Source organism: Aedes aegypti, chromosome 3 (genome assembly GCF_002204515.2).
Source record: "Aedes aegypti strain LVP_AGWG chromosome 3, AaegL5.0 Primary Assembly, whole genome shotgun sequence".
NCBI lineage: Eukaryota > Metazoa > Arthropoda > Insecta > Diptera > Culicidae > Aedes > Aedes aegypti.
The window spans coordinates 152322875-152345894 of NC_035109.1; the positions used below are offsets into that span (position 1 = coordinate 152322875).

The 23020-nt window shown below is 39.7% G+C and overlaps 1 protein-coding gene across 4 annotated transcripts in view; it reads right to left on the reverse strand.

The window, feature by feature from the left end:
- LOC5569656 (semaphorin-5A) overlaps positions 1-23020 on the reverse strand; it is a 613002-nt gene that overhangs the window by 414702 nt on the left and 175280 nt on the right. The window lies entirely within an intron of this gene.

The following is a 23020-nucleotide window of genomic DNA, read 5'->3' on the forward strand; positions in this document are numbered from 1 at the left end:
TAAATAAATTTGATGAGTGTTAAAAAATAGTAATCATAGTTACTGTGTGTACAATTTTGGTAAGTTAGATAAGCATACTTTACATAGCTGATTTAAATTTCTACTATTTTTACTAGTGCAACTCAATGTATAAATTATTCCACCGTTTTTTCACTTGCAACCAGTGTGACGTGGAAGCCTGGACTTCTGAGAGGGGAGTCTTACAAGTGCTTCTAGAAAAAAAAAATGGTTCAAAAGAACAAACAATGTTTGAAAATTGTGCCTCCCCTTATCTTCTTACCAACCTCAATGACAAACATGTAATTCTGCCAAATTTTCAGCCATTTTTTTAAAGAAGACCCAAAAAAGTTAAAGGTTTAGATAAAAATGTATATGAAAAAAGTTAGATTTCAACATCGAACATCACTAAAACAAATTGTAAAATAATTATGAATGTATTCCAATATGATTTCTGATACCCTCAAGTGGTCTTTTTACGAAATTGCAAAATATGTTGTACGCAACTCATTGCAGAACTCGATTAATTATTCTCACCGTAATTATTCAACTCGGCAAGCCTAAGATAAATGTACGACTCGTTCTGTAAAAATCTTCAAGAGAATTGCTCTCTGGACTTCCTAAAAATGGTAGGCATGTTTCCTTTCGCTCGGGTGCTGTCTGTTCAATCAAAGATGGCATCGAAACAACAAGCACTCTGCGAGCATGTTGTACGGTTTTACAAAACGCATGGTCATCGTGGAAAAAAGTTACGGTGGATCACTTTCGAGAAGAAAACGTGCCCGTGAGTACAGTTCACCTGATCCTGGCACCCCTGAGCGTAGAGCGGAATGCCGGTAGCGGCCGTCAGGATTCCAACAGTAATCCCACAAGATTCTCAAAGAATATTCACCAGAGCCCCATAGAGGTTCTCAAAGGATTCTCACAATTCCCGCTGTATTTCTTCTAGAATCCTAGGATTCACAATGCAGTAAGACAATCAAGACAAGTATCCAAAGATCCACACTGAAACTCTAGGATCCAGACTGAAACACCTAGAACCGCATTGCAATCTCATGATCCACACTGGATACCCAGCCTACACACTGAAATCCCAGAATCCTAGAATGCTTACTGGGTTCCCAAGATCCATACTGAAGTCTCAGGATCCCCGATAGAATCCAAAGATCCACACTGGAATCCAAGGCTCGATAGTGGAAACTCAAAATCCCCCATGGCTATCCCAAATTCTAAGATCTACACTAGAATCCCTTGGAAAGCAAGGACCCATTTTACAATCTCAGGGTCCACACTTAAATCACATGACCCATACTGGAATTCCAAGATCAACACTGGAATCCCAAGTTCCATACTGTAATCTGAAGATCCAAACTGAAATAACATGTTTCACAATGGAGTTCTACGATCCACGATACAATCCCTTTCCAAACTGGCATCCTTGGTTTCACACTGGAAACCCAAAATCCACACTGACACACTACGAGTCATACAACAGTGCAAGGATCCACACTGAACTACAATAAACCACATTGGAATCCCAATATCTACATTAGAAGCCTTGGATCCACAATTACTGACAATCTATACAAGAATCCCAGGATCCACACTGAAACTCTAGGATCCAAACTGTAATACTTGGATCCATATTGCTATCCCAGGATCCACACTGGATTCCCAGCCTGCACACTGAAATTCCAGAATCCATAGAAGATTTCTAGACTCCATACTCAATTCCCAAGATCCTCACTGGAGTCCCAAGATCCGTACTTGAATCTCAAGATCCTCACTGAAATCCAGTTTTCACAATGGAATTCTGCGACCCACGTCACAATCCCATTCCAAACTAGAATACCAGGATTCACACTGTTATTAGAAAATTCACACTGGAATCTAAATACCCACATTGGAATCTTAGGATCCACTCTGGAATCTCAAGATCTACACTGACACATTACGAATCTCACAACAGCCCCAGGATCCACACTGAACTACAACAAACTACATTGGAATACCATTATCCACATCAGAAGCCTAGGATTCACAATGCAGTAAGACAATTTACACAAGAATCTCAGGATGCACACTAGAGTGATGCAAATTTTTAAATGTTATTATTTGAAGTTTCCCGTCATTCCCTTCAAAAAGTTATGAGCACCACCGTGTAGGATGTTACGTGCAACATCCCGTAGGGGTAGAGCTTCAAAATTGGAGCAACCGTGTACGCCTGTTTCTCGAGACCAAAGGCGTCGCAGATGTGTTGATTAGAGTGGCACTGACAGCAGAAGTCGGAAAGGCGAACTTTGAAGAAACGGACCGGATCTCCAAGGCATTGCTCAGGTGAGTTGTCTATCGGACGATTGCGTCGAAATGGGTCGAGAGAAGGCGACCACGGAGGAGATGTGAACTAGTTTGGAATCGGCGTATACGAAGAAGTCCGTAATCAAACGATCATCGAGAACCAGTTGGCTCGTTTGCGGATGAAGGAAGAAGGCGATATACGGTCGCATTCATTGGAATTTGACGGTCTCGTGAGGAAGTTGAAGACGGCTGAAAGCGATCTAGTGTCGCAGCTCTTCTAGACGCTTCCAGACTTTTTCGATTCGCTCAGGACTGAGGAAGGCGTGAATCTGGATCTCGTCAAGCAGCAACTGTTGGCCGAAAATAGGAAGCAAACTGACCAGCAATGTGACTCAATTGAAGACACGTCTGCAGCGTTCTCTAGTGATTCAAAGAAGTCCCAGAAATTGCTTGGTAAATGCGACAAATGCGGTCGCCGTGGCCACATGCAAGAAGCAAATTCAGCGAAAAAGGATGCAGTTAGCTTCATGGCTGATGCGTACTTTGCGGAGAAGTGACCTGGGTGAATCCTGTTCAAGCTTTATTCCGGGTGCAGTGACCACCTGGTTGGCGAGAAGGGCGCTTTCGTCGTGCTGGAGAAGATGGCCAATCGTGTGGAAATAATGGTTGCTAAGGAAGGGGAAGGAATGCTTTCTGGAGAGATTGGAGGAATCAACGCGACAAGCAATAAAGGTGTGCACTTCAGCTTGAAGAAAGTGCTTTATGTCCCGGGGCTACGTGAAGATCTGATGTCCGTCAGAAAAATGGTCAGTGCTGGGATTGATGTGCGTAGCTGTCTTGAAGAAGAGCGGTAAGTTGTTATCAATTGTATATCTTCGAGGCAACCTATACAAGCTCAGGCTGTCGTTAGAGAAAATAAAGGTAAATCATTGTAAGTTAGCTAGCCCAAGTCTGTGGAACCGCTGACTCGGGCATATCGGCCATCGCGGACTGGACACTATGGCTTAAAAAGGAATTGACAAAAAGGCAAAAAAAATTGAGTCATGAAGATTATGTTCCGTTAACTATCTATCCATTTCCCGCTCGAGGGAAGGACCAGACGACCACCATTGAATAAATACAACAAGCAAATAAAGAAAAAAACGTAACTTAAGTTTAAGACTCGGCTGAAGCATCAGAAAACGCGCTCCCTTCGCCCACAGAAGAAGCAAACTTCTGAAGGAATTTTTATCGACGTTTAGCGGACGGGAGCGCAGGCTCCCTGGTAAGTTATTTGACTATTTTACCGCTTATTGACCTGCTGAACCAATTTCCACAGATATTTCAGAGTTGTTTGATGAGCTGATCGAGTCATGTGGTTGGCTGCTTTGCGAGACGAGCTACGTTCCATGGAAGAGAGGAAGGTCTGGCATTTGTCAAGCTGTCCGCAAGAAGTGAGGCCCTTGAAATCGAAATGAGCGTTTTGTTTCAATTTTTCAAATATAAAGCGTGACAAGTGGTAAAAGGTTTCCTGCAGAAGGCTGGAGCCGACTAAGAGGACTATCGATTTCTGAGCTTGGCAATTCGACGATCGCTACGCGACTACTGCTTCTATTTGAGAGTAGCTCCAGAAGATTTGCTCATAACTGAGAAGAAGATTGAGACCATGAAGAAAGCTTCATGCTCAACTTTCAAGATGATGTACTGCGGAGAAATCAGTTTCCTAGGTATGAAGCAATATAATGAAAATTGTTCGATGAAGCTTTCTCAAGAAGTCAATATCGACAAATTATTGATACGCTTCCAGATGAAGAATCGTAACCCTAACAAGACAGCTAAGACATACTTTAAAGTGGGTCAAAAGTTCCAAGTTGGTAAATAATCAATTCGTCCAGAAAAACTCTAGTGGTTGGAAAGAAATAAATAACGCACAGTGAAACTATAACACATTGGCTACAATTTTGCCAAAAAAAACTTTTAAAATATTCATCTATTTTGAGTTATAACAATTTAAATAGGGAGTTTGTTAATTGAGATTTATCTTTTTACACTTTTTACACTGTTTTTTTTATGACAGGAACACTTTATTGCAGCCATGAACTTTTGCTCTGCTAAGTATCTCCTAAATCGTTAATATGCATTGAAATTGAAATTTCTTATTGCAATTGATAAATTTTACGTAATTTGAAACGTATTTCGATCAAAAATACTACGACAAACTTTTTGTTTTCTACAGAATATTTTTTTCACAGTTATTCCCAGTTCATTACATAATGCATCTTAATCATTCCAAAAACGATTTTTTTTTCATGTGCATTTGAAGATGATTTTTTTCACTATGCAAGTGCATAAAATTTTGCCGCAAAATCTCATTATCTGGCCCATAGTGCGTCGGTCGGGTCGGGTCGCGGTGCCAACAATCAAATTGATTTGATGGATGAAAGTAAGTGGAGTTCGATTAAGTCATCATCGGAATGGCGCTCGGCTGGCGGTTCCGGGGGGTTCTTTTTTCTGTTCGAGCGGTTCATTCAAATGGGTAGAAGGTAGATCACTTACGGATTCGATTGGAATGGATTGTAGATAGCGGAGATTGTGCGCTAATAACCGGCAATTGATTTACGATGCGACGAGCAGTCGTTTGGAATCCGCAGTCGCTCGACCTGAATGGTAGCCTTATTGAAGCACCAATACTTAAAAAATAAAAAAAAAACGCAAAAAACGGATCCATAATAAAAGCAGTGTTTTTCATCATTACAATTTGTGACATTTCAATTTAAAAACGGATATAACAACAAATTTTCTGATTTAAAGTGAAAAATTGTACCCGTAAATAATTACATACAAAATACATCATAATCATAAAAAAAGAGTTCTGTGAAACTTTCAACTTTTTCGGTGGTGATTTTAAGTTAGCTCAAAAACGATGTAAATAGGTGTGTATGGAAATTACTTAAAAGAATTTTAAGTTAGAACTGTAAAATTATAGTTTTATCTGTGCAACTGATGGAAATCATGAAGCAATTTTGTTAATTTATGGAACTTGATTTATATTGTAGATTTCTTTGGCAAAATTGCCATTTTCGCATTCGTATATCGTGCGGCAGATACGATGATACTCTATGCCCAGGAAAGTCAAACAAATTTCCATAACAAAAAGATCCTGGACCGACCGGGAATCGAACCCAAACACCTTCAGCACGGCTTTTCTTTGTAGCCGCGGAATCTGACCACTTGACTAAAAAAGGCCTATAAATTTTCTCATATTCGCAAAAACCCTTTCGCCGACCCAAACTAGCTTGCTACTGCCCGAGGCTGCCCCAGTAGTTAATGTGTAAAATGTAGACTGCGCGTAATGATTTGCAATGTAAATTTTTGTCACCCATCGGACGGAGAGCCGGTTGATGGGCAATGAGCGCGCGAAAAAAGGTTTGGCGTCTGTCGATTGCTGTGTCTGAGTCGTTGAAGTCGTTGTCCGTGTTCGTCGTCTTGAAGTCGCCGTTTATAGGTTTATTTGCGTAATAAATTAAGACGAAAATTTTTTTCACGCCTCCTTGCCATATGTCGGTGTGTAGAGTTGGTTTTGAGGAGCTAGCACGCGCGCCCGTGGATGGCTCAATTTTTTCTTCCTTGCCGGAGTTGATGAGATGATCGTTGGAGGACACATTTTCGGAAATGGGGAACATATGCATTGAAATGTTTCATACGAGTCACATTTAAGTATGCTTGAATAATTGGAGCATAAAACGCCATATGTTTGAACAAGATTCTGGAAATTCCGAGGAAAGCTGTATGGTATGAAGTGAGCATTAGAGAAGGAGAATCAAAAGTCGAAAAGAGAACTACTTATCATTTATGACAATGCCATTAGGTCCCCACTGGGACAGAACCTGCTCATCAGCTTAGTATTACAAGAGCACTTCCACACCTAGAAGATTTCTTTGCCAAAGTTGCCGTTTCTTCATTCGTATACCGGGGGTAGACACGATGATACCGTATGTTCAGAGAAGTCGAGAAAATTCCCATCACGAAAAGATTCTTGATAGACCGGGTATCGAACCCAGACGCCTTCAGCATGCCTTTGCTTTGAAGGCGCATATGTTTTCACTAGGCTAAGGAAGGCCTCCAACGAGTTGTACATGTATTGCTTTGAATATTTCCAGAACCAACAGCAAATCGAACAGGGACTAAATCAGGATCATTCCTTTTTCTGGATTTCGTCAGAACCTGATCCAGGAATTGATTTCAAATTACTTTTTTAGGGAAAAAAAATCTTACTGAAATTCCATCATGGGTAACTCCTCCAGCAATAAATTTTAGATGTTCGTTGCAATGCAATTGTCATCAGGCACTTTGTTTCATCTTGTGAAAATGTTTGGATTCGGTTTTTTTTTTTCAGTAAGAAAATGTTGTGGTGAGGAATGTTAATTTTTTGAGGTGTTTTTGTGAAGGACTTTTAGTGGCTTTACTCATAGGTCAGTCCATCAGTGATTCTTACAGAGATTCTACTGTTAATTCTTCCTTGAATTTCTCAGCAGTTACAGCTATGAGGTTTAATAGGGATTCATCGAGAAGTTTGTCCAGGGGTATGCTACATATTCTCCCAATTGATCTTATGAATACCTATAGAGGTTTTCCCAGATTTTTGTTCTTTGAATGATTCCAAGTTTCAACCATTAATTTCTGTTCAAGTGCCTTCAATCATTACTAAGGGGTTGTTCATAAACCACGGGATCCTGCATGGGGGAGGGAGGTTTTACCAATGACCACGGGTCATACATTTTTTTGTATGGTCACGAGGTGGAAGGGGAGGGGGGTCTGGAATCTGAAAAAAAAACTAATCTCGTGGTTAATGGATAGCCCCTTATCAGACTTCTCTAAAGGTGAAGATGAATCGAAGCCAAAGCTCAAATGTTCAAGAGCACGGATCTGAAGAACCAAACATCCGTTTAATGAGCATGAGCATGAGCATGAGCATTGATGACCGTACAATTCGTAGTTGCTACTCCGTGATTGACAAGAATCATCGAAATTGTACAGGGAACCAACAGATGTAGCTTGGGAGTAGCATACCATCTTCAATGTACATTTTCGAGGACTCTGAAATTAGTAATGTCAATAACGGCGCCGGCCACGTCCTTACGGTCATCGGGGAAGGGAAGGAATGTTAGTGTGACATCCATTGTTACTAAAGACCGAGTATACCTCTGCATCTTCATGGTTGCCACGGGAAGGAGTTTTGTTAGTGGGAGGGCTTCAAGGCTACATGATCAGGATTCACCTTGGTAAGTGATGCGATTCATGTAACCTCTGTTTAAAAAGTTATCTATCAATGCGTCGACATCTTAAACATCGAACTATTCAAAGGTTTGAATCTCGATTTTTTTTAAATATGAATAAGCGCTTATGTCAACACTTAAAGTGACGAACTATTCATAGTTTGTTCAACAAGTTCATAAAAAATACATATTATGATACAAATGTGTTATTACAAGCATGGAACGAGCTCACCAATTGGTAATCCATCCTCGACTGAACAGTTACAATTGTAGCGTCAACACGTATAAGCAGGAATATAAAATAACCCCGATGGCGCGCGAATGAAGTGCTAACTGAAAAAAAAACCCTCTGAACGCGAAAATGAATCGGACAGCTTGGATCTTCGCAAAGCACTGGGCAAACGAACGAAGCCAGCGAAAAACACTCCGAGCGCGTGAAAATGATTCGGACTGCTTGGGCCTTCGCAAATCACTAACCAAGCGAACGACGCCACCGAAAAAAAACACTAGCGCGCGAAAATGAATCGGACTGTTTGGGTCTTCGCAAAGCACTGGGCAATAGCCTGAGACACGGTTGTATGAGAAAGTTAGATTCTCGCTCCAGTCCACCTTCCGGACTGCATCCAGGGCCCACAACAACCGTGCAAAATCTCAGCTCGATCGGAGAAACCACATTTCATTTCAGCGCCAACCGTTCAAAGCCTGTATGGGACTCACCATGGAAAAACTTAGTTTCGCAAAGAAAAACCACCAGAGGTCGCCCATTGACCTCCCTAAAAACTCCGAACGCAGACCTTCATAGATATTTCCACGATGAACAACACTGCCGAAGACCGCAAAGCAATCCGATGCTTGTGAAAAAAGTTATTAAGCAAAGACTATTCGGAAATTTCGCCCGATTTTGTTGTTATTGTTATTCCTTTACGTGTTAATCAACGTTGCCTTGTCAATAGGTTTTCATTGAATAACTTTTTTCACAAGTTTCGCGGTCCTCGGCAATATTCTACATCGTAAAAACACCCATCGAGATCTGCGTTCAGAATTTTCATAGAGGACAATGGGCGACCTCCGGCGATTCTTCCTCGCAAAAGTAAGCCTTCCCATAGTAAATCCCATACAAACCTTGAACGGCTGGCGCCAAAACATAGTTTCTCCAATCGAGCCGAAACCCTGCACAGTCGTTACGGGACCCAAATGCAATCCAAAAAGTGGACCGGAGCGAGAATCCAAATTTTGTCCCCCACAACTGGGCAAACGAACGAAGCCAGAGAAAAACACTCCGAGCGCGCGAAAATGATTCGGACTGCTTGGGCCTTCGCAAATCACTCTATAGTTTACTTATTTGAAAAGAAACAAAAACTCGATTGTCTGGAACATCATAAAACACTCTTATTCTTATGCCGACACTTACAGTGGCGAACCATCCAAAGTTTGTTGAATAAAGTGAACCTTTCGCAAGTCTACACTTGTAGTGTCGAACCATTCAAAAAGTTAATTACAAAAATAAAGATAAAAAGCAAGGGGTGTTTTGAAAACAAAAAAATGTTAAACATAAATAATTCATGAATTAGAGTTTATGTCGACACTCACAGTGACGAACCATTCATAGTTTGTTGAAAAATCATATTTACGTCCTACCGTTGTATCGGTTAAATGTGCATTCATACATATTTTATAGATTAGAAATAGAAGCATGAAACGAGCTCACCAATTAATCCGTCATCCTTGACTGAGCAGCAACAATCCACTTTCAGCTTAACTCGTTTGCTCGGCCATATAAAAGTACTCAGAGAAAATAGGCGCACGACTCGAGAGGGAAAACAGCTGACGACTGCTCGGGCTTTCTTGACGCACTGCCAAGGTCGAAGATCAAACAGAACTAACCGATCGCGGAACTTTTTCACTTCACTCGACCGACGCGCGACATGTTTGATCCTGTCCTCGTCACCCGCTCCCACAGGAGCAAGCGTCAAGGTCAAAATATCAAACAGAACTCGCAAAACCGAACTGTCCTGCTTGGGCTTCACAAAGCACTACCCAGCAAGACGCTCCAAAACAGGGAAAAAAATTCTCCGGCAACGAAAATACGCGCGAATCCGTCAGCAAAATCAATCGGACGACGCAAAACCGAACTGTCCTGCTTGGGCTTCACAAAGCACTCTCTGAAGAACCAAACATCCGTTTAAGCTGAAAAACTTAATCGATTTGTCACTAGGTCAAGTAATATTCTCAGTAATTTTTCGGGTTTTTTTTTCATATCTTCCAGCAACCCTCATTAGAGTGTTTTAGAGATTTGCTTAAAAATTTCTTAAGTTATACATGAATTTCTCAAGGAAATTCCAAAGTTTTTTTTAATAAATATCACAGATATCTACAATTGCAATTATTTTGAAAATGTCTTCAAGGAGTCAATTTTTTTTCGTGTATTACTTCACAGATACCTTAGACCATTTTAAAGGAAGTTTTGAAGGAATATCACAAGGATGTTCCAAATATTTCTTTCTCAAATTCTGCCAAGAAGTCCATTTTTCAGAATTTCTTCAGGGAATTTTCCAGGCACTTACAATAATTTGTCCTGGAATCCATCCAGAAACTTTTCTGTGATTTCTCTGTTAGTTTTTTAGAAATGTCTCCAAGAATTTCATAACAGATTTCTGGTAGAATTTGCAAAGGACTTATCTTAGATGAAATTCGGGTATTTATCAAGGCGTTCTTGAATTTCTCTTAGGATTTTTTCACAAATTTATTCAGAAATTCTTTAAAGGCTTCCCCTAGGAACTCCTCCACGAATTGCTCTAGTAATCGTTCTAGGAACGTTTCATAGAAATTTTCACTTGATTTCTCCAAAAATCTGTCTAGAGATTCTAACAAGTTTTTCAAGAGTTTCCTCTAACATAGGGTTTCTCAACCGGTGGTGCGCGTACCTATAGGGAACCGTGAGAACGTCTTAAGGGGATTGTACCCCATTACTCCCGAATTCCATCACTCCGAATGCTATTTCCCCGAATTTACAATTATCTTGACATAATGACATTGATGATATTTCCGCATGATATTGGAATTCGGGGTAATGTCATCCGGGTTATGGCTCGTTCGAAATATGGAATTCGGGGTAATGACATTCGATTTAACGGCAATCGGGGTAATGGGGTAGAATCCTTAAGGTGGCACATCACGGAATCCAAACATGGCAGGCACATTGACCGGCTTGTGCCCCTACTCACGATTTCGAAGGCACTAATCTGCTGAAATAATGAACGTACAAACTCAATCTTCTGATTTTAAGCTTTCTTCTAGTGCACATAGCTATAATAGAAATTTCACTGTATTCTGATGCTTCTTTCGTAAGATTTGTGCCTTCAAAATGTTGTAAGGATCGTTTTTCTTGGTTGATGAATAAATGTGAGGAATCTTAACCTCCTTCGTTTTGCAAGAGGTCATTAGTAGTGGGGTTCAGATTTCTAAAAGTTCAAAAATTGTCAATAATTGACTTATAAGAACTTGCGTATTGCTCAGTTTTGTTATATTTAGAGTATTTTAGACCACATCATTTGAAATTCGTCAACAAGATCAGCTTTTATGTTAAAACTATTGAAGCAAATATCGAGTTTGAGGAAATTCTATTGACAAAGAGAACAAAGCTGCCAGAAATACAGCAAGATATCCTATTCTATTTTTGTTGTCTAATAAAATACTAGAGGTGCCATTCTGATTATAAGAAATTACAAGCTTAATTTAATTCATCGGTTTTGCTGGATTTTGTTTTTCATAGCGAACTTGAAAATGACACAAGTTGTTTCTAGAGGTATCTATAGGAAATTCCTGATTAAGTTTTAGTTCTCGGAAGATTAAATCAGCTGCCGTGATCATCGAAGAATTTACTTGGACGTTCCTTGGTCAAGATTGCCATTAGTTAGTTTCTTATAATGTTCAAAACAGATTGCAAAAGTGAAGCTTGCTGGATGCCCAATCTATCCTTGAACATTTTTTGACGAAAACTGCAAAAACTCTGATGCTTGTAGAAATTTCCATCATTCTCCTGGGAATCTTAGCAGAATTCTCGCATTATCTGTGGTGGATTACAGATATGATTATGGGTTTTCATATCCTTAACATGCATCTGACTTCAATGAACATTAACTTTAAGAACACCTATTTCAGGGGGTCTCAGCTTCAAAAAGGTTGGGAAAACACTGCTCTTCAGGAGCTCTTCCAGAGATCTCTCCTTCTAGAATTACACCAGAGATTGTTGTCTCAAGCACTCATGCTATTTACTTAATTTCGGATTGCTGAATCCATTGCCGTTTCCAAACATATCACAGCACGTCTAGTTTTGAGATATTGGCTGTTGAAAATGCAGAATTTAACGATTTCAATCATCCAATAAAATGTGGATGCTTGTCTGAGAAACGTGAAAAGCTTATCTCTGAAGCTTGTTTCGAAAGCTATTAACCAGCGTTGCAAAAATCTCAAATTCTCATATATCATTCATGAAATTGTTCACGCTGAAGTTGTAGCTCAATATCCGAAACATCATGCATCAGTTGACGCATCCGTTTGACTCATTGGCTTATATTTCTATAGTTTTTTTTTTGTTCTACGCAAAACAGTTATTATTTTGTTTTTTTTTTCCGCTGGAAATGAAACAAACCTTCCTAATGTAAACATACATATTGAGTTTTGACATGTTTTCAATGAGTTTTATGTTTGAATCAAGCAATTCATTTTGCAACAAAGTCTCATGCGTGAGTTTTACGAAACAGATCTTAAATTAGTTAACATTCGCGAGAGAGCTTCTGGGTGTGAGTATATCAATACTGTGTGTGACAATTAATTTTAAAAACCCTTCAAACCTCTTCGATATCCGTTGGAAACATCAGAAAACCATCGTAACTAGTTAAAATGATTTGTTTCCAAATACAAGTTGATTTCGTAAGTTCCAAAGAAATTCACAGAAGATTTATGATTTCCAGAGAATTGAAAATCCACTGATCCGCCAAACCTTATTGAAAACTACTAAGGAAACATTTGAAAACCACCATATACCACAAGGATCATCAATGAGAATTTTTAAGACCTCGTGGAAACTCATAAGAATACACAGCGTAACAAAAATGACACTTTCGCGTGTCTCAAGGATCAAATTATGTGTTTCTAGTAGATTTTGGGTCGCTGAATCTGATGCCGTTCTCAGAAATGTTCCAGCACGTCACAATTTTTAGCTACAGGTCGCCAAAGTTGTATAAAACACTGGTTTTATTGATGTTTACATGAAATTTAAAGTATGATTTATCAAACTTTTTTGTGATATAATCTACCAAACATGCTAAATAGGACTTGAACTTTCAATTTAGATACAAATCAGTTGAAATTTTACGATAAAATTTATATGGCATAATACAATACTTTTCTGAACCACCAAAAAATAACATTTTACCATCGAAAATATTATGAACTTCGTTGATAATTATTGTTCTATACATAAAGTTTGAATTCTGTGACAAATTGAGCAAACAAATTGCCGTACAAGTTGGATAACTTGCATGCAAGTTGGCTGAAACAGTCAAATTTAGCATTTTCAACAGTCAATATCTCAAAAACTAGACGTGCCATGATTTTCTGAAAACGGCAATGGACTCAGCAACCCTTAATTTAGTAAATAGCGGTATTTTAATTCTTGAGACAAACCCGTGTTCCGCAGTGATATCTAGGAAATTAAAACCTTGCAAACCTCTTCAAAAATTTGATGATACTCTTAGAAATGTTAAGAATCTCTGGAAACTTACTAGAGACCCCTGGATACACTTTTGAAAATCGCTTGGGATTCCCATAAAACCTAAAACCTTTCAGAATCGATGACAAATCTAACCCGGTTACCATTCTAAAGTCCAGCCTAAATCCTTATCACTAGGATCCATCATTATCCATGAAATATCAAAACAAGAGGTGAAATCCTATATCCGATTTTAAGCATCACTTGCGGGTATAAGTCCAGTAGGAGGAAAGCCAAAGAGGACCAAGTTACTGGATCTTCACAATTTAAGTGTACCCGTTCAACCGTTGAAGAAGCCAGTATCCATTGTAAGCCTACCAAATACACAGCTCATCATCTCAGCGATTATTTGGTAGCATCCGGAGTTGACCAAGCCGGCAAAACCTTCGACGTCACGGATAGCGTTGAACGCGCAAACCTACCCCGACGTGCACTGTTTAGGCTTAATAATACTCATCCAATTCACAAGAGCTAAGTAGCAAGATCTAAAGCGTGAGGGAGCGGAAAATTACTAAGCTGAGCGGTGACGAAAAATGAGCGAGGAAGATGCGACACAAAACACAACGGAGGAAAATTCTATCAAAAAAGCTACCATCACAACTCTGCGAGGCCTGTTTTGTTCGGACGGGTCACTTATAAGTTTTTTTTTTGTTTTGAAGTGTGAGTAAGGGTGAGCATAGAATTCTCAATTTACTTATATTGTAATTTGTAGCTCATTTCGCCATTAAGCATCACTAGAGCGACGATCAATTCGATTGTTGTACTAGAGCACAACGCCTAAATTCATACTATTTTATTACCTAATCTATTTTTGGATCTGATGCTACGCTGTCTCTTTGCACTCTCTACTTCTCGCAGGTAGATCGGAGAGCACGCAGGGATGATTTTCTCAGTCCAAGAGAGGTCCATTTGTTCATAGCCGTTTTACTCGATTGCCGTGTTAATCCGGGTACAGTTGAGCGTTTGCTCAGTGGAGGGTCAAGATGTCAGTCCGCTTTCAGACGGAAACACAACAACCATATCTTTCGACCTACTTGAACCTGAATCGAATCCCGGACAGCTCATTAAAAGCAAACTTAGAAGAGTCAGGTAATAAATTGAACTCACCAAACCCCTGCTCTGACGGTTTGGTGAGTTCACGGCCCAACCTTTTTGAACCTCGGGCCAAACGTCTACTAAAAAAAATGGAGTTGGGTCATTTGTTTTGTAGTCCACAAACCAATCCATTTCATAAAATCAAACAAAAGTCAGTCAATAAAAAAAAAACTTTGTTCGGACAATTTGAGACAAGATGTTTCATGCTGAGCACCATACCGAGGGTTTTTTGGGAACTGTGCTTATCATACGTGTCCCTGAAAATTGTACACAGGATTCTAAGAATGTCATGTCTTGGATTGAGTAAAAAAAACTGGCCAAGATTTTGCACGTCTTACCCAAAGCTCATCATGCAAACCTGCCTAGAGGCTTGTGAATTACTGTCTGTTAAATTCTGGTCTGAGTGCTATCAGAATCCCATCTAAAATTTTTTGAATGTACTGCCCATGATTTTGTAAGAATTATCTTCCAGGTTGAACTTTATGGTTCCGGGTCATTTGGCCGAATGCCATTTTGCCGAATGCCATTTGGCCGAACGCCATTTGGCCGAAAGGGTCATTTGGCCGAACGCCATTTGGCCGAATACCGTTTGGCCGAAATTGAAAACGAAAATGAACTACAGTTAGCATGGATTCATGATGAATTCCAATGAACCAGCTTATTAATAAAAAAGATAAATCATCATTGATATACATAAGCTTTTAAGTGTTAGTTGAAGAAACAGTGAGAGCTGAAAGATCCTAAATGTAAGCAGTTGTTCACTTCGATGCCAGCGGTAATAGCCACCAGCAGATGTTTTGGCATCGCGTCTGTAGTTAGCTTTTGACAGTAATTAAAACGGTTTAAAACTTATTCGGTCTTCTGCTGGATCGGCTTGCTTCGATCTCTCAAACCGTACTAAGTAATATATGTCATAATTCTGGCATCAACAAGTCTTGGCTTCTTCTTTTCAAAACGGAGAAACAGTGTGCTTCATTGACGTAAGTGTTCGTCGAGTCGTTAATTGCTATATTCAAGCAACGGTGCAGTGTTCAGTTCTCATGTTGTAATCTTAATCTTGGAGGAGAATATCATCTCAGCTAAGTTAACCCTCTGAGCTAAAAAAATATGTTTTGAATAAAACTTATTATGAGCTTTAATTCCAATAACAATGAAAAATATTTCTCTCTTGAAAGAAAGCCTATGATCAAAAGAAGGAAAAATCTCTTATGAAAATTTAAGCAAGTGTAATGCATATAATCATTTCATCAGTACAACTACAAAGAACTACTGATTATTTAAAGAAGAAAAAAATCCCAATTAAAATATAAGCTTAAATATTACCGATAGTAATGGAACCAGTATAAGTCGAAGGAGTAGCCTTTGTTTAAAAGAAGGACAAATTTCTGATGAAATTATTAAAAAAACACTTGAAACCTTATTACACCGTTGGTAATCCAGTGGCGATTCAATCATCAGCTCAGAGTCTTGACGCGAAGTGTGTTGTTCACAGCCCAGACAACCAAAATGTACGTATAACGAAATCACCTGGAGGCTTTATATGTGCAAAATTTCACTTAGAAGATGTCGCGAAAAGGCCTTCTACGTACTAAAGTGGAGGCGATATGAGTGCATATATTATGTGATGAATAATAACATACAATGCGAGTGTATAAATATTCTACCGAACTAACCTGTGATCTTATGCGACTTAACTTATGATAACAAATGTTGATTTGACAGTTGCTACGGATTGATTCGACTTATTTTGTACGAGTGTACGAGACGAAACAAAATGTCATCAATCTGACGAGTTTATCCACGGTGTTTTGCGGTTTTGATGTAATTAGTATGAAAAAACGAGTTGTAACGTGAACTTTCATGCGATTTCTGGTTGTCTGGGAGCTTCGTCCTGAATTAAAGGTTCGATGTTATCATTTTTTTTGGAGCTCATATAGTGGCAAACATGACGTCCTGTCACATCATAAAAATCGACATATCATTTAGCTTATCAGTTATTGGGTCACACTTATGAATCCTATACATCAGTGTTGTAGCATTTTTTTTTGTTCATGATTCGGCCAAACGGCATTCGGTCAAATGACCCTTTCGGCCAAATGGCATTCGGCCAAATGGCGTTCGGCCGAACAGCATTCGGCCAAACGGCATTCGGCCAAATGGCGTTCGGCCAAGTGGCCGGACCCCATTCTAACGGTTAACGTTGGGCAGCCCTGCGTTAGAGAGATGTCTAAGTAAGTTAGAAATTTTCATTGATTCTTATGGAAAAGTCTTGTTTAAACCAGCCTTTAAAGTGAGAACATTTTAACAGCAGTTTTTTTTTGAAACATTTCATGCGTTATGATTCTCACACAAAGTAGAGTGTTCGAAAGTAGCAGTCCGGAACAAGAAGCTGTCCTGAATTTGAATCTGAAAGGTATTAATTGAAACATTATTTTCCACAGAATAGTTATATCTCGATTGACGAAATTCGTACAAAAGTAACGTGTAAAAGTATTTGTACAACTACGTTTGTGACCTACGACTCTAATCGATGTTTACTCGATCATACCCGTCAGAGAAGGTGTCCCCATAAATTTATGATTCCCGATGGCTTCGCCATCTAGGTGATTCCAAAGTGGCAGCAGTCAATCCAGTAACGGCGCGTCACAGTCATCATCGATCGTCGTCGTGTTGTGCGCAGCAATAAAACCATCCGCATCCTTCTAATTGTAAACTTCTCCGATTCGAATGGTGATGACGGTGACGGCACACCACAGAGGTACAGTTTTCCTAAAAGCTATTAAAACCCCATTTGAACATATTAAATGTTAAAAAAGACCAACATTCATCTACAACATTAAATAGTTAGGGAACCCCACAAAAATTTCCAAAAATAAAAAAAAAATCTTCTTTTTTGACTTTCACATGGTTGAAAAATCTTCATTTTTGCTTAAAAAAAAACAACTATGTATTCTTTTTTAAATCCGTGTAAATATAGTTTTCAACATTAGTTCTCCTGCTCAGATACTGTCTTTTAATAAAGGGACAGCTCCTTAATGTCATACCATTCGTTCCACACGGATATATCTATTTCAAAAACACTTTAAAGACCAAGCAATCTATTTGAAAATTATCCTTTTGCCAAAGTCCATTTTTGAATAAAAATGTAAGCCTCAATATGAACGGAAAAATAAATTTTGGTAAAATTTGGTTCTATGAAAGACAAAACAAGACGCAAACCGGCCCAAAATACGTTCTGCAACCCTAAGACTTGCTCCTCAAGAGTATTTCTCACTTATTGCTCTCTGTACCATCCACAATACAGCATGAGAACCGGCTTATAATCTTCTGATACAGCTCTGAGTAGAACGGGGGAATAACAATGCATGATGAAACCCATCTAAACAAGCTCCAAACCTGGGGATAGTATTGCTGTCAGATTATCGAGGAGTATTTATCATGCCAGTAAAATAGAACACCTACCTCCAATGATAAATAAGAGAGAGAAATGAGTTTTATAATCGCTCTCTCTTTGGGGCTCTCGTTCGCTGCTGTTATTTATCAAGATTGTTACAACTTGCGAAATATTGCCGATCATGGACCGATACAAATGCGATGTTTTTCTTCACTCGCTTTGATCGTGCCTCAAAATCAATTTTGAACGAATTATGCAATGCCTGGTCTTGATCAAAACTTGCATAATATTAAGCAAGCGGAGTTTTTGCCATGTTGCTCCTAAATTTGGACCACTGTGGCGACAGAGCCAGTTACGATCGGGACCCACTCGAAATCGAAGAATCATAACACTTTTACAGCTGCGGAACTCCGGTTGAGCCGAGGCGGTGTTGGAATTGGAAACGTGAGCTTTTCCCTCTGCCATCCATCTGCCATGGCATCGCAACGGTGTGGCATTTATGACGGATGATAAGCACCGGATGATGGCTGTTTACAACCACGTTGATTAGAACTGATCGAGCCGGGTCAGTGTTGCCAGTGTCGGTTAACTGTCGTCGGTAGCAAATCCCATGGGGTGCCGTTTTTATGGTTGCCCACGGCAGTGATCTTCTCCAAGGTGGAGATTTTTATGGCGCTTCTCCGTTGGCACCTTCATGGGCGTAGTGCCCCTCTGGCCGATGGAAATACATCGAATATTGCTTCAAAAATTAACATTTGGTTCCCAGCATTCCCATTATCAAAGATTGCGTAATAATGAATTGCTTGGAGTCCCTTTTTTAAATCAGCCCATTTCCAAAGATCGTTCGAAGATTTTATCAAGAGTCCGCAACAGGATTCTGTGAAAAATATCTTTATGAAACTCATTTAAATTTTCATCCAAACATGCTCCAACCAGTCGATCATTACGATAAACAAAAAAGTTTGGACCTCTTTTGAGTTTGAATTCAGGTTTCAAATAAGTTTTAGTAATAACTTCTATATGTATGCTATTTGTTGTTAGAAAATTAAACAGCTCATCCTCTTTACCATTCAAAGAACGAGCGTTCCAATTCAAAATTACAAAAAAAATAATGATTTTAATTTACCTGATGGGAATGATTATTAAGCAAGCGATCGTTTTCTACAGAATTGAGAATTGTTGGAGATTCTGCCTGGGGAATTTCGGTTACAAAAAACGTTGTTGTTCATCTGCCTGGTACGAGCTTCAACGATTCGTTTGCGCGAAGGGCAATCCCAAAAATTAGACTTAAGGTTGACCAATTTGCGCCTCATATAAATGAAGATGAGTTTAACGGAATTCCGTTAATACGATAAATCATACTTCATAATCAATCCTAGCTACATCCATGGGCATCTCTCTATCTCGCTAATCCTGTCGTCTATCGCAAGCCGCCCGCATCTGGTTGTGCCACCTTCCAAAGGTGTTGTTACCGGTTATTGGATCGCTGTTTGGTGCCACCCACAAGCCTTCACCGAATGCTTCTTGCTATGGAGGATCATCTAACCTCAACTAACTACTTCAGAAGTTGAACCCGTGCCGTGTGTTCGATACTACATTGCAGCGATGATGATGATGATGATGACGATGGCGAAGGTGGCCCTGTTGGAAAGTTGTTGCTGGCTGGCAGCACGACGTTGTCACTTCTTTGATTTCCCTCCCTCATGTCTCCTTAGTTTAAGTCGTAAAGAGCCCCGATCTCTTTCGCCACAGACAAATATACGTAACACTCAGAGATTTTTTTTGAAAATCCATTGCTAAATGTGATTCATAAACCCTATCTCAATTTGATTGTATCGAAAGTAAACAAAGAGAGCCTCTGAATGTTAGATAGGTCTCTTTGAAAACTTGCGCTAGAATTCTTATGTTTTTGGATTTATGTCACACCCCTGACGGTAGTGTAAAACGTCAAATACGAAGGCAAACGATGCGCGCGCCTCTGGTTGTGAGGTTTGAAACAGAGCAAATTTGAAATGACCGTTAGGTGAGTGGTTGATGAAAATTTCGTCAACGTTACGTCTGTTTGTCTATGCCCTCGCAGTTTCGGAAATCACGTGCGCGGTTTTGTGAGTTTGTTGTTCGCGCTTCCTCCGCATCGTCGCATTCGCTGGCTTCGAGATATGTCACGAGCTAAAGTCACCTACTGTTGCTCCTGCCGTGGAAGCTGTGACTTGTTGTTGAAGTGGGGTTTCGAAATTCAATTAAACAAAGTTGCTGTTTTCGCCGATGTTCCTTTCCGTGGGCTTTCAGGTTCAAGTGGGTTGATCGTGCTTCCCGGGTCTCAGTCAGTGTGTTACTCAATATTGTATTGTTTGCTGGGTGACATATGGTCTGTCAGTGCCCCAGTTGTGACAATATGGTGACAAAAGTACTGCATAGGATGTCTATACAGCTGTCTGTAGCTTTTCCACATCTTATAACTTTTTCAATCTAATTAGCTTTTGGGGTTAAATCGTACTCAAAGTCAATCCTTGATAACTTAAATTGAAAAAGGATGTGGGTCATGCCAACAATAGCAAAGTTTTGATACTTTGGACGCTTATATCTCAGTAGTATCATAAAAATCATACATTCTTCAAGAAAGATTCAGCGTTAGCGTTAGCGTAGTTACGGTATACTTCGTAGATTTAATACTAGCAATGTGCAAAATCCTTTTGATAATCTCATCTAGACTGCTTTCAAGAACAAGGCTGGGGAGTGAGCCTTGATCTGATCTTAAACAAGAATAACAAAATAACGAACATCGCTATTCTCGGCCACGCTCATCTTTACCGTGACTTGAGATAGGGGAAAGAAATGTAGATGTAGCAATACATTCTTCAGTGAAGATTAGCATCAAAACTATCAAATTACTCCTTTTTTAGATCTTTTGAGATGATTTATAGCTGCAGTTGAAATATGTCAAGACGTCTACATCTATAAGTCTACATAACTATAAGTAATATGCCATTTCTTTCCAAAATGTATGATGAGTAAGTAGTTCGCGGCCTTAAAGAGTTTTCAGCAAGACGCGGCAGTTTCCTCTCTTTGAGATTTGAACGGAAAACTTGATTCCCCGAATATTGAACTCTCCCGTCGGAGTCCTCCAAATTCGGAACAACTGATCACGTTTGGCGAAACCCTTTGTTTCCTAATAATCGAAGAGCCTAAACTACATTAATTTGCTGTCCCGAAAATTTGTCTAATGCATCGAACTAATTGCTCATATGATAGTTCTGAAATCTTCATAAGCAGAAAGAATGGGTGTACTCACAGCAGAAGATTACGATGCGCAATGCCGCATCTTAGAACTTCTTCATCCCAATTAAAGCCAACATCCCACGCCAGTAATCAAACTCCGCCTCATCACAGTAATTTCCAGCTCTACGCAAACAACCCCAGTAGACGCCTGGCGCTTCTGCTGACCTTCTGTGGCGGCTGCTGGAAGGCTCCCTGAATCCTACAATATGTAATTTACAACTGCAAGCGGTAATAATTATTACCATAAACATACCCACCAGAGCCGTCGAACACCAGTGCAAATAAACAGCACTGCTGTTACAGCAGACTGAAAAATCAATCCCGGCGTCGTCGATTGTGGCGTTTTGCAAAAGCATTAATTAACTTATTTTGTCTTTATCCGCTGCCAGCTACTACTACTGCTGGAATCGAAAATCATTCGCAGTCGGCTGCTCTCCTGGGGAGGGATTTCGGTCTTACTGAGCTGAGCTCCAGCAGCAGGTTAAGCGAACACTGTACCAACTGTTGATATATGAACAAAATGATTTCGTAGAGGAAGTGGTGTTGAAAAGAACACCAAGTTAAGTACAGCAAACAAATAAATTTTAGTGATTTTTTTCACGCATTGACAGATTGTTAAATATAAATGTATATGCTGATTCGGAAGTCAAATCAACTGAAAACATTAACGAAAAAATAAGAAAAGCACGTTTGGAAATTTGATCTGATGTAGTTTGAAACTCATTTAAATTAAAGCTTTCCAATTAATCAAAAATAAAAATAACATGGTTCCAATTTAGATACCATCCGAATGACTATAACTTAGTTAAAGAATACCTAGAATACGTAATGTTGATTGTACCACCACTTCCCCTAATTATTCCTCTTCTGTCAGTAAGGGTACTAGCGACCACTCGATCAGTCGAGCAATGATCACTTCTTCAGGTGCCGCCGACGACGACGCGATCGAGACGGTTAAAGTTGCTGGTAACGTGTAATGTGCAGACCTGGAGCCTCAAGAGTTGCTACGCATCCTTATACGGGCATCTTGGTCAGGGACAACTCGATGGCCCACTGCCCAACTGTTCAACACTGGACAACATCCGTCTGGTCAGTTTGCGTTGGGATGAATCAGTGCTCTGGATGGTGCTCTTATCAGATTTGTTCCTATACTGGTGTCAGGTAGGATATGTAGACTTAATCAAAATGCATTTTGTTTTACAATCCACGAGAAGCACATTTAATTTATTCCAAAGCAAATGACAATCGATTTCAAAATTATGTTTACCATACCAGTTCAAAATTCTAGAAATTATATACAAAATGAGATGCTGCCGAGCTGTAATGCATGCCTTAGTTTAAAAATCCAGTTTTTATACAACAATTTTAAGGTTTTACAGACAATATGAGGTTTTAGTACTCAGTATTTTGAATCCGGAAGGCTGCAGTAAAACCAGACTGCTTTCATGAACAAGTCAAAGAGGGAATAAACGTCCAATTTTCTGACCCGATTCAATATTCACTCAGTCCTCCCTTCAATAGGACCTTCTATGAGCTATAAAATCCCCGTATCGCCACTCTTGTGCGATACCATAAATTCAGCACACCACTCCCGACCAGCGCCTGGCGATTCTATGTGCCATTATGTAAGATGTTATCAATTTATTTAAATTGTGAACAACTCGCTCCCCATTTCCAAGTGCCAAGACCAGTAAGCAGTTGCATTTTATTATGATATGCATGTTGTTAGCCATTTTTTTTTCTATATGGTTCATTGTTTTCCCAGAAAGAAACAAACCCAAATCACTTCCCTTCTGCTACTGCGCCGAGTTGATCGAGGAGGGTTCGAATCCCAGCATGAGCGCACGATCGGGACGCAGATTGTTTCATCTCGAGCGTGAGTTATGCTCTCGTTTCCCGACGACGCGACGGGCCGTTCGAAATTGAATG